The following is a 9,889-nucleotide window of genomic DNA, read 5'->3' as shown; positions in this document are numbered from 1 at the left end:
TGAGCCCATCAGGCTCATTGAGCCCTGCTGGGATAGTCTGTGCAAACATTGTCAGCTATCTGACAGAAAAGATTGATTCAAAAGCTGAAAGGTTTGCAGAATCATCTAAAGAATAACCAGGAAATGTACAGACAGGAGTATGTGTGCTGTTTCAGAAAAGGGCACATATGGCAGTGTGGCATTATTCTTGTTAGCCTGTTCAATGCCTGCTAAATGACTAAATGTAAATAAATTGGGAAAGGCAGCCATTTTCTATATAACTGTGGAGATATTTACAAAAACAACATGATAAAGCTGACAGCTTTCACTGTTATCACAGAGGGAATTTGTCCAGGTCAGTTCTCTGCACTGGCCTTGTCTAGACTGTTTGTGCATGTGTACGCACGTGTCTGTGCTTCGTCCTGCTGCCTGTCAGATGGATGTCTACAGAGGGGATTACCGCTGTAAGCCTGCTTTACCCACACACACTGTCTCAGAGACCTACATTCACTAAGACCCAGTTTCCACTCTCCCTCCCTCCGTCCTCTTTTCCTCTCCAGTCATCAGTGCAACACTTTTAGATCCTTTATTAGGAAATAGTCTGCTTCTGTTATAACCACATAATCTTATGGTGAAATGGACGCCGGGTCTGTTCCACAGACCCGGCGTCACCCACCCCTCTTTGTTTAGAGACTCTTGTTGTCCTGGGCTGTACAGAGTGGCGTGAGGCGGTTCCTTGGCAGTAGCGGACTACAGACTAGCACTGCCCCAGCTATGATAATCCCTGGCCTCAACTAATACAGATAAAGCTGTCTAGAAGCTGTGGGGGAAGTGGGAGGAGGCGGGTCACAGATGAATTCTCTCTAAAACAGGCCAACCCCCTTTCCTCCCAGCACTAATTCCACTACGAACTATTTCCACTGTAAACGACTACTTCTGTCCCTGGTCCAGATTGGCTACATACTGTCACTAGCTAACGATGCCGCCATACCTGGGCCTATGTTCCTCTCCATGGAACTGCCTCTTTTGTAGGTACATAAATACATAGTATTTACGTTCATGTTCAATTAGAGGCCCAACTTGTATGATACCAATGAATAGTAGTCATAGACCAGTTCCATTTATGTTCTGAGGCAGCTCCAAAGATGACAGAGACAAGGGGGTCTTGTTGGGGAACTTGCCCAGGAGTAGGCTGCAGACTTCTTGGAAGGTGCCAGTCATACCCTGTCCCTTCCATGTACACCATTGACAGAGGATAGGGTGTTCAGGCATGACCCGTTGAGACATGATGGATGATCTGAAGCTCCCCTGAGCAATGTTGGCGCTTGGCTATGGGGTCTGGGAAGTGTACAGGGACGCCAATGGCTGACTGAGGCTCTGCCAGACTATCCAAACAAACAGCCAGCCAGCCAGGCTGCTGGGCAGGTCGGCTGCTTCTCATCCTGCAAGGCCTGGGCAGCAGTTGGTTGGGCTTGCAGGGTAGAAAGGTCCCTAATGAGGCTGATGCTTGGTTCTCAGTCTTCACCTACAACTCTCTTTTGGCCCAGGAGTCAGGCTTAGACAGCAGGGTTTAGGGCTGTCCCCACTCAGTCGACTAGTCGATTGTTTGGTCAATATGCTCTTGGTAGGCTAAGATTTTTTTTAGTCGACCAACCGTATGACAGTGTGAGATCTGATTCCCGCTCGTGTCACCATTGCTGAATTAAAGAAATGTTCTTCAGAAATTGTAGATAATATTATTTAAGACAAATAAAGCAACTCAAAAAATATATAATTAAAAAAAAATCAGCGTTTTGTTTTGTTTTTTGCACACGGCACATGAGCACAATTGTAGCTGTTAGCCGAACTACAAACTCGGCCTACTTTGTCGACAGTTGGTGACGTTATTAATCCTTTAGGCAAAATGGCAAATAAATATGTGGTATGGAATCATTTCATAGAAGTATCTGTCTTCTACGTATGGCAAGTTCGCATGCTGCACTTTTTCAGGCAGTGAATGTTGCTGTCTGTGGTTCTGAAAAAGTCTCCAGTATGCACCCTTTAATTGGCGCGCTCTGATGATTTGCATGTTAAACAAACAATATTTTTAATTTGTAGTACATTGTAAGAGATAATAAATAATAACCAATCAGGCATTTTTTATTATATCGGCATTCGGTAACAGGACTGGTGACATGAGGCTAATTATTAGTAATAGCTAATTTTATAGCGGCTGAATCTGGAATGTCCAGCAGCTACATTGAGTCAGATCGGGAAAATGTTTTTACATTTATGTTTGTCTAGTTGTCAATCACCCTTCTTACGTATGCATTTCTTTCAGATTATTTCTTAAAACAGTCAGGTAAAACATCACAGAAAAACATTGTGACATTTATAGAACCAAAAAAAAAAACGTTTCAAACTTAGATTAGTCGATTTTCCGAAGTGTTCAGTCGAGTCTTGGTAGCCCGGGTTATCCCTAAAGACTGTAGATCCCCCCCGTACCCTAATCCTACCCAAGAGCCCACCACAGGGGTCCTGTTTATCAGTCTAGATGTGCCACTGGGTGGGTGGGCTTCTGCTACAACACCCTCCAATCATGTGTATGTTTACCAGGTGGGACCATCCTGGGCTGTAGGAGGGGTGGGCAGCGGAGGAAGGGGGTGTGTGGATTAGTGGGGAGAGAACCGGGGGGTGGGGGTGTCTGGCTGATTTTGTAGGAGTCAACAAGGTTAATCGGGGTCTTGTGTGTATATGTTTCTTTGTGGATACCTCACTGGGTACACGTCTGTGGGAGATATTAAAGACAACCCCCCTCCCCCTCTTATTCTCCCCTGGAGAAGGGATAACACACTTTACTGTCAGTCTGGTAGCTCCCAGCTAGGGAGCAGGGTTGTTTACAGGAATGGTTTGGCATGTGGTAGGGAGGGACAGGGGGAGACTACTTAAGGCATTCTTAAGTTTATTCCCAAAGACTGCCCTGCTGCTAGTGATCCTCTCGCATTCCAACCATCTCTCTGAAATGAAGCGGGGCATGGAGGGAAGTAGGGGGGTTGCCATTAACTGACACAACAACATTGCACTGGACATTAGTTGAGCTAGATGAGCACTTGAGAGGGTGAAGAGGTGCGGCAGGTGTGCCGCACCTCTTGTGGCAGGTGAAGGTCTTGGTCTTCTATGTGCTAATAATAATATCACCATTGACTGACTAGGTGGAATGATATGACTTACTCTGGAAAGCAGCACCTCACTTATAATGAATAGGCTCATAGAATCTGTTTGCATCGGTGGCATGAGTGCTGTATGAGTGTTTTAGGATGTGTGTATTTGTGTGTGCTTCTGTTTTTGTCTGTGTACACAATAGTTGTCAGGGACGTTTTCCTAATGCAGACAATATGTTTTTATCTGATTAATCATTTTAATATAATAACATACAGAACATTCCATACAAACCAAATAAGCAGTTTGTAGATATTTGTATTTTTATCTATTAATATTTGTAAACATATACAAATCATCAATTCAATGTTAACATATTTAGAACCAGGTACAGGTGTTAGGGGATCAAGTCCAATCGAATCATGTTCTCCTCATTGTAATATGCTAACACAGAAGATTTTACTCTGATTTTTCTCCATCATGAGTTGTAATCTAGCATTATACATTGGTTGAGTCAAGGCCAGATTAGTACCCCAAAGGGCCCCTGGGCACTGAAGCTCATCTGGAAGTGTATGGCTCAAGACTATGGCAATATATTGTTCACTGAAAATCACCCAAGCAGAAAGCACACCAGTAATTCTGAAATGTGACTGACAAAAGATCCAACAATGCCATCAAGCAATACAGATGACTTCAAGTATGAAGCTCAGCATTCAACACCATCAACCCCTCCAGACTTGTGTCCAAGCTTGTGGACCTGGGACTAAGCACCTCCCTATGCAAGTGGATCTCCCACTTCCTGACGGGGAGGCCACAGGTGGTGAGAATCGGTGACCGCACCCAGTGCTGCTGCTAGCCATTTTGGTGCCGCAAGCATAATTCCTTAATGATGCCCCCCCCCACCTGAGAAAAAACTTTTGTTTTTGCCAGTTTAACTTTTTATCACCAAACATATAACTCAATACCAACTAGAGAGGGTACAATTTCTGTGGAAATTGTAGGGTGTGCTTGCTTGCGTCGGTTGCACAAGGGTCCGTTTTTTAATGCCATTTTTACAACTGATATTTCTGTATATTTTATATAAAAATGCATAGGCCTACTTATTATTTATAAATATTACATAGATTTAAAAGCATCTTTTTTTTGCTGCTCATTTACAACTCAAAATACGAGTGAAGTGTAGAATGAAATAGATGTCTTCTCATTTCCCCTGCAAGAGGCAGCCTCATAGCTGAATCAAAACGAATACATTTGGTAGACCGGTGTAAAAATTGACCTAATCCCTATGACTTAAACGTCCTTTCAAGTTTTTCCCTTCTCGTGATATTTGCAGGCATTTAGCCTACTCATATTGCATTCATTCATGAATAAAGAACCCCCTTTGAAGATTATTCTACGACGTTACCCGGCAGTAGAAGATGGAATCGCGATTCAAACAGTACCATCTGCTAACTGAAAATATACCCCCAAAAACGTAAATAAGCTTGACATTTATTTAGTGGAAAATCGCTCATTCATAAAAAGCTCACTGGTAGCGATCATTGTCAGTAACAACGCAAAATGCGATATAGCCCTGTGTGGAGAAGCTGCCCCGGTAAATTGTACTACTACGGTACAGTACTAGACTACTGCTGTGTTCGTCTTGGTAGCGATTGCGTTGGTTGAATTCGATTTAACGTTCCGTTGTACGGTTTAGGCTGAAATTAATTATTTTCATGAACAGATTGACAAAGTTTAGGCTGTGGCAATGAAGTTCAAGTTAGTAGTCAGATAGTTCACCTATTGAAAGACTTTTGATTTAAGTAAGGGGAGTGCCGAACATGTTCTGTCGCCGTTTGACTTCCTACAGCTGTGTAGATGTTTTTGTAGTGTGTCTCGCGTAGGCTACAGCGTTGCAGTGAGCAACACTGGTTTGAAACCACAGGTAATGATAATTTCACCAACAAATCGTTTACTTGTAATGTAATAATAAATCCTACAACGAAAATGTATTTGTGAGGAATGTTTATTTTAACGATTGAAAACAGATGCATCATAGACCACTGTAGTATGTGTTGCCCGGGCAACAGAGGCTAATGTCATGCTAATGCTTCAGTGAAATAGTAGACTACCGTTTCCGAAAGTAGATGTGGGCCTACTTCCTTAATAATATCAGCTAATATTGTACATTTCACAATTGTGTTTCACATCACAAAGTAAAATGAGTAAATAGTTATCACCCTGGCCTCTTTGCTTGTGGCGTTTCTGCAGCTGCCTTGCAGTAAAGCTATAGTTAGCCTAGCTATCCCCCAAGTTAACAGATGCAAAACGAATGTTCTGCTACAGGTAGTCACGCGTGTTTTCGTGACGTTAGTGACGTAGTGACTTTAGTAATGTCAGTGACTGTGGCTAGCAAATTAGCCACCGTTAGCTTCACTTTTCGCCACAAAAACTTAACTTCAGCCTAAACCATGCAACGGAACGTAAATAAAAATACAAGCAACTCAATCGCTACCAAGACGAAACTTTTGACACCTAGGTTTTCTATGTAGGCCAAATGTTGACGAAGATTTAGGGGGGCAAAAATAAATAATAACTAGAGAGGGTACAATTTCTGGGGAAATTGTAGGGTGTGCTTGCTTGCTTCGGTTGCACAGGGGTCCGTTTTTTAATGACATTTTTACAACTGATATTTCTGTATTTTATATAAAAATGCATACTTATTATTTATAAAGATTACATAGATTTAAAAGCATTTTTTTTTGCTGCTCATTTACAACAGAAAATACGAGTGAAGTGTAGAATGAAATGGATGTCTTCTCATTTCCCCTGCAAGAGGCAGCCTCATCGTTGAATCAAAACGAATAAATTTGGCAGACCGGTGTACAAATTGACCTAATCTCTATGACTTAAACGTCCTTTTAAGTTTTTCCCTTCTCGTGATACTTTCAGGCATTTAGCCTACTCATTGCATTCATTCATTAATAAAGAACCCCCTTTGAAGATTATTCTACGACGTTACCGGCAGTAGAAGATGAAATCGCGATTCAAACAGTACCATCTGCTAACTGAAAATATGCACCCCAAAACGTAAATAAGCTTGACATTTATTTAGTGGAAAATCGCTCATTCATAAAAAGCTCACTGGTAGCGATCATTGTCAGTAACAATGCAAAATGCGATATAGCCCTGTGTGGAGAAGCTGCCCCGGTAAATTGTACTACTACGGTACAGTACTAGACTACTGCTGTGTTCGTCTTGGTAGCGATTGCGTTGGTTGAATTCGATTTAACGTTCCGTTGTACGGTTTAGGCTGAAATTAATTATTTTCATGAACAGATTGACAAAGTTTAGGCTGTGGCAATGAAGTTCAAGTTAGTAGTCAGATAGTTCACCTATTGAAAGATTTTTGATTTAAGTAAGGGCAGTGCCGAACATGTTCTGTCGCCGTTTGACTTCCTACAGCTGTGTAGATGTTTTTGTAGTGTGTCTCGCGTAGGCTACAGCGTTGCAGTGAGCAACACTGGTTTGAAACCACAGGTAATGATAATTTCACCAACAAATCGTTTACTTGTGATGTAATAATAAATCCTACAACGAAAATGTATTTGTGAGGAATGTTTATTTTAACGATTGAAAACAGATGCATCATAGACCACTGTAGTATGTGTTGCCCGGGCAACAGAGGCTAATGTCATGCTAAGGCTTCAGTGAAATAGTAGACTACCGTTTCCGAAAGTAGATGTGGGCCTACTTCCTTAATAATATCAGCTAATATTGTACATTTCACAATTGTGTTTCACATCACAAAGTAAAATGAGTAAATAGTTATCACCCTGGCCTCTTTGCTTGTGGCGTTTCTGCAGCTGCCTTGCAGTAAAGCTATAGTTAGCCTAGCTATCCCCCAAGTTAACAGATGCAAAACGAATGTTCTGCTACAGGTAGTCACGCGTGTTTTCGTGACGTTAGTGACGTAAGTAACGTCAGTGACTGTGGCTAGCAAATTAGCCACCGTTAGCTTCACTTTTCGCCACAAAAACTTAACTTCAGCCTAAACCATGCAACGGAACGTAAATAAAAATACAAGCAACTCAATCGCTACCAAGACGAAACTTTTGACACCTACTTTGTCTATGTAGGCCAAATATTGACTGAGTTTTAGGGGGGCAAAAAGAATAATAATAACAATAATATATATGTGAGAGAACAAAGGTTGCGCTCTCGCCGAAGGCTTGAGCACACCCAATAATATATATGTGAGAGAACAAAGGTTGTGCCCTTGCCGAAGGCAAAGCACACCCAATAATATATATGTGAGAGAACAAAGGTTGTGCCCTTGCCGAAGGCAAAGCACACCCAAAAACACAATAGCAGCATCACAATGTAACACCTATTCAGAGGTGGTGGTTCTCTGCTGTCCCTAAACTGCTGGTTGAGGGTGGTTGATCAGGGCTTGGTACTGTTGTGGAGTCTACAGACCTGCTGGCCAGCTGGGGTTGATGTGTGCCTGAACTGCTTGTAGATGGTTGCTCGTCATCTGTATCTTCCTCTTGGCCACGTGCTCCTCCTTGTACGTATCTCAGCATTGACCCTGCATTAATTTAGAAATACGAAGAAAAAGGATCAGTATAGAAAGAGACAAAATATTCAAACAAAGAATCTTATACCGAAAAAAATTATAAACATTTAAAACTGAAAAGATGCAGCCAAGGAGCTCTCCCCCTTTATTACTTATTTATCAACTATTTGATAAATCTAATCTTATCCAATATAAATAGATATATTTATATAAAAATCCAATATAAATAGATATATAAAAATCCAATATAAATAGAATGTAAAGTAAAGTAACAGCTAGCTGGTGTCAGTTACTTGTAAAATGCATAAATAATGTTTAACAGTAAAATCTCAATTTAGCTTGCACCTAAGTTAAGTTAAAATTATTATGACTTTTCATTAGGATATTTTTGGTGCCAGTGGCGATTTCTTTAAGACTGCAAGGGAAGCTCAAGCTACCCCTAAAATGTCAAACAACGTATGGTCAAATATTAACTATTGTGTTAACATTTTAAATGCGTTAGAACACGTTCATATCGAAGACGAGTTTGTTCAGAATCAGCTACATATATTAGCAGGTCGACTGACTGATTTCCTTCTCATACATTCCCGTAGCGTCACAGTGCATTTCCCTGTTGAAGCCCAGCTACCATGGACTTCAATGGGGCTGCTTTGAACATTATTTTTCAGTGCTTCGAAACTATACAGTCATTGGATTAAATTCTGCGATTATGTCACGCCCACGGACGCTCAGTTTCTCTGGGGATTAATGGAGGAGTGGGCTGGCCTGGACGCTAGGCTTCTGCGCAATGATTGTCGAAAGACTGCATCTCCTTTTGACTGACAGCGAATTTGTACTATAAAAAGTCGCCGAAGCTATTCAAGCTCAGTCCCATCGCAGATTTTGCAACTGTGGTTGAAAGACAAACTCCTGCAACCTATTTCTTGGTATTTGCTTGGCGAAATTGCTAGCCAATTTTCATCACACATTTCATACAATTATACACCACATTCCTTGTTTCAGTTTAACCCAATTCCCACATTTCCTTCAAGTTTAATTTTGTTTCGTTAGATCGTTTGTTCATTCATTCATACAGTAGGCTAAGCTAGTGTCGTAGGGGTGAACTAGCCAGTGAACTAGCAAAATAAATGTAAAATGTATATGATGTAGGCCGAAAATGAGCTTCCCTTATTTGAAAGACCAGCAGCCGCCACTGTTTGGTGCCCCCTCAGCGCTTGGTGCCTTACACACCTGCGCTTGGTGGGAGCGGCGGCACTGACCGCACCTCATCCGCACTGATCACCAATACAGGCACCCCTCAGGGCTTTGTGCTCAGCCCTCTCCTGTTCTCCCTGTTCCCTCACGACTGTGCGGCAACGCACAGCTCCAACCTCGTTGTTAGCTACTTAATAGCGGGATATTTATTATTGCAGCCGCATTTTTCCCTTCTTTTTCCTTTTTTCTCTCTCACACTAACATTACATGAACATTTGTACCACAGTTCCGCTCGCCTATACAACATATCTGATCAGGGATCAGTTACCAATTAATTCCACTATTTCAATCTAAACTGTTACTCAGAAAAACTGATCTTGAATCAGTATGATGTAAAGCACCGGCTCTATGCCCACCCATCTTTATCTTTAGCCAATCTACAGTGCATTGTGGCCGTTCCCAATCATTACCTGTCCTGTATTATGTGTCATCAAACTGACACATACAACAGACAATCATGATATTTCATTTTTTGTTAACAATTAGTATTTTATTCTGATTGGATAATTATCAAGCTCAAGGGCCAAGCAAGCCTTGTGTAGACTGTTTCCCAAAACAACGTTATCCAATCTTGGAGGGCCCCTCTATGCCCAAGGGCCCCTGGGAACGTGCCCAGATTGCCCATATGGTAAATCCAGCCTTGTGGACGGAGTCTCTGCTTGATGGGTCTCACACCTCATTGTGTATCTTACTGTCGCATTGCTAGTCATATGTTGATAAGTAAGGGGTTAAGATGTGGTCTGATTGGTTGTTCTTGTGTATAAAGGGAATTGTGAAGCATTGTTCTGTGGATTCTTCATTTCCTGAGGCCTTCTCCTTAGCTCTGTCTTGTCCTACTCCTTTTCCTTCCTCACCTCTTGCTTTCTCTCTCTGGTTTACAATAATCAAGGTAGAGTAGGTAAAAATGCGTGTCCACTACAGCAACACAATGCTTTTTATTCATTTTCAATGGAGCCACGC

This window comes from Osmerus eperlanus, chromosome 18 (assembly GCF_963692335.1).
Source record: "Osmerus eperlanus chromosome 18, fOsmEpe2.1, whole genome shotgun sequence".
In the NCBI taxonomy this organism is placed as follows: domain Eukaryota; kingdom Metazoa; phylum Chordata; class Actinopteri; order Osmeriformes; family Osmeridae; genus Osmerus; species Osmerus eperlanus.
The sequence above is the reverse complement of the archived record's forward strand: the minus strand, read 5'-3'. Positions refer to the sequence as shown.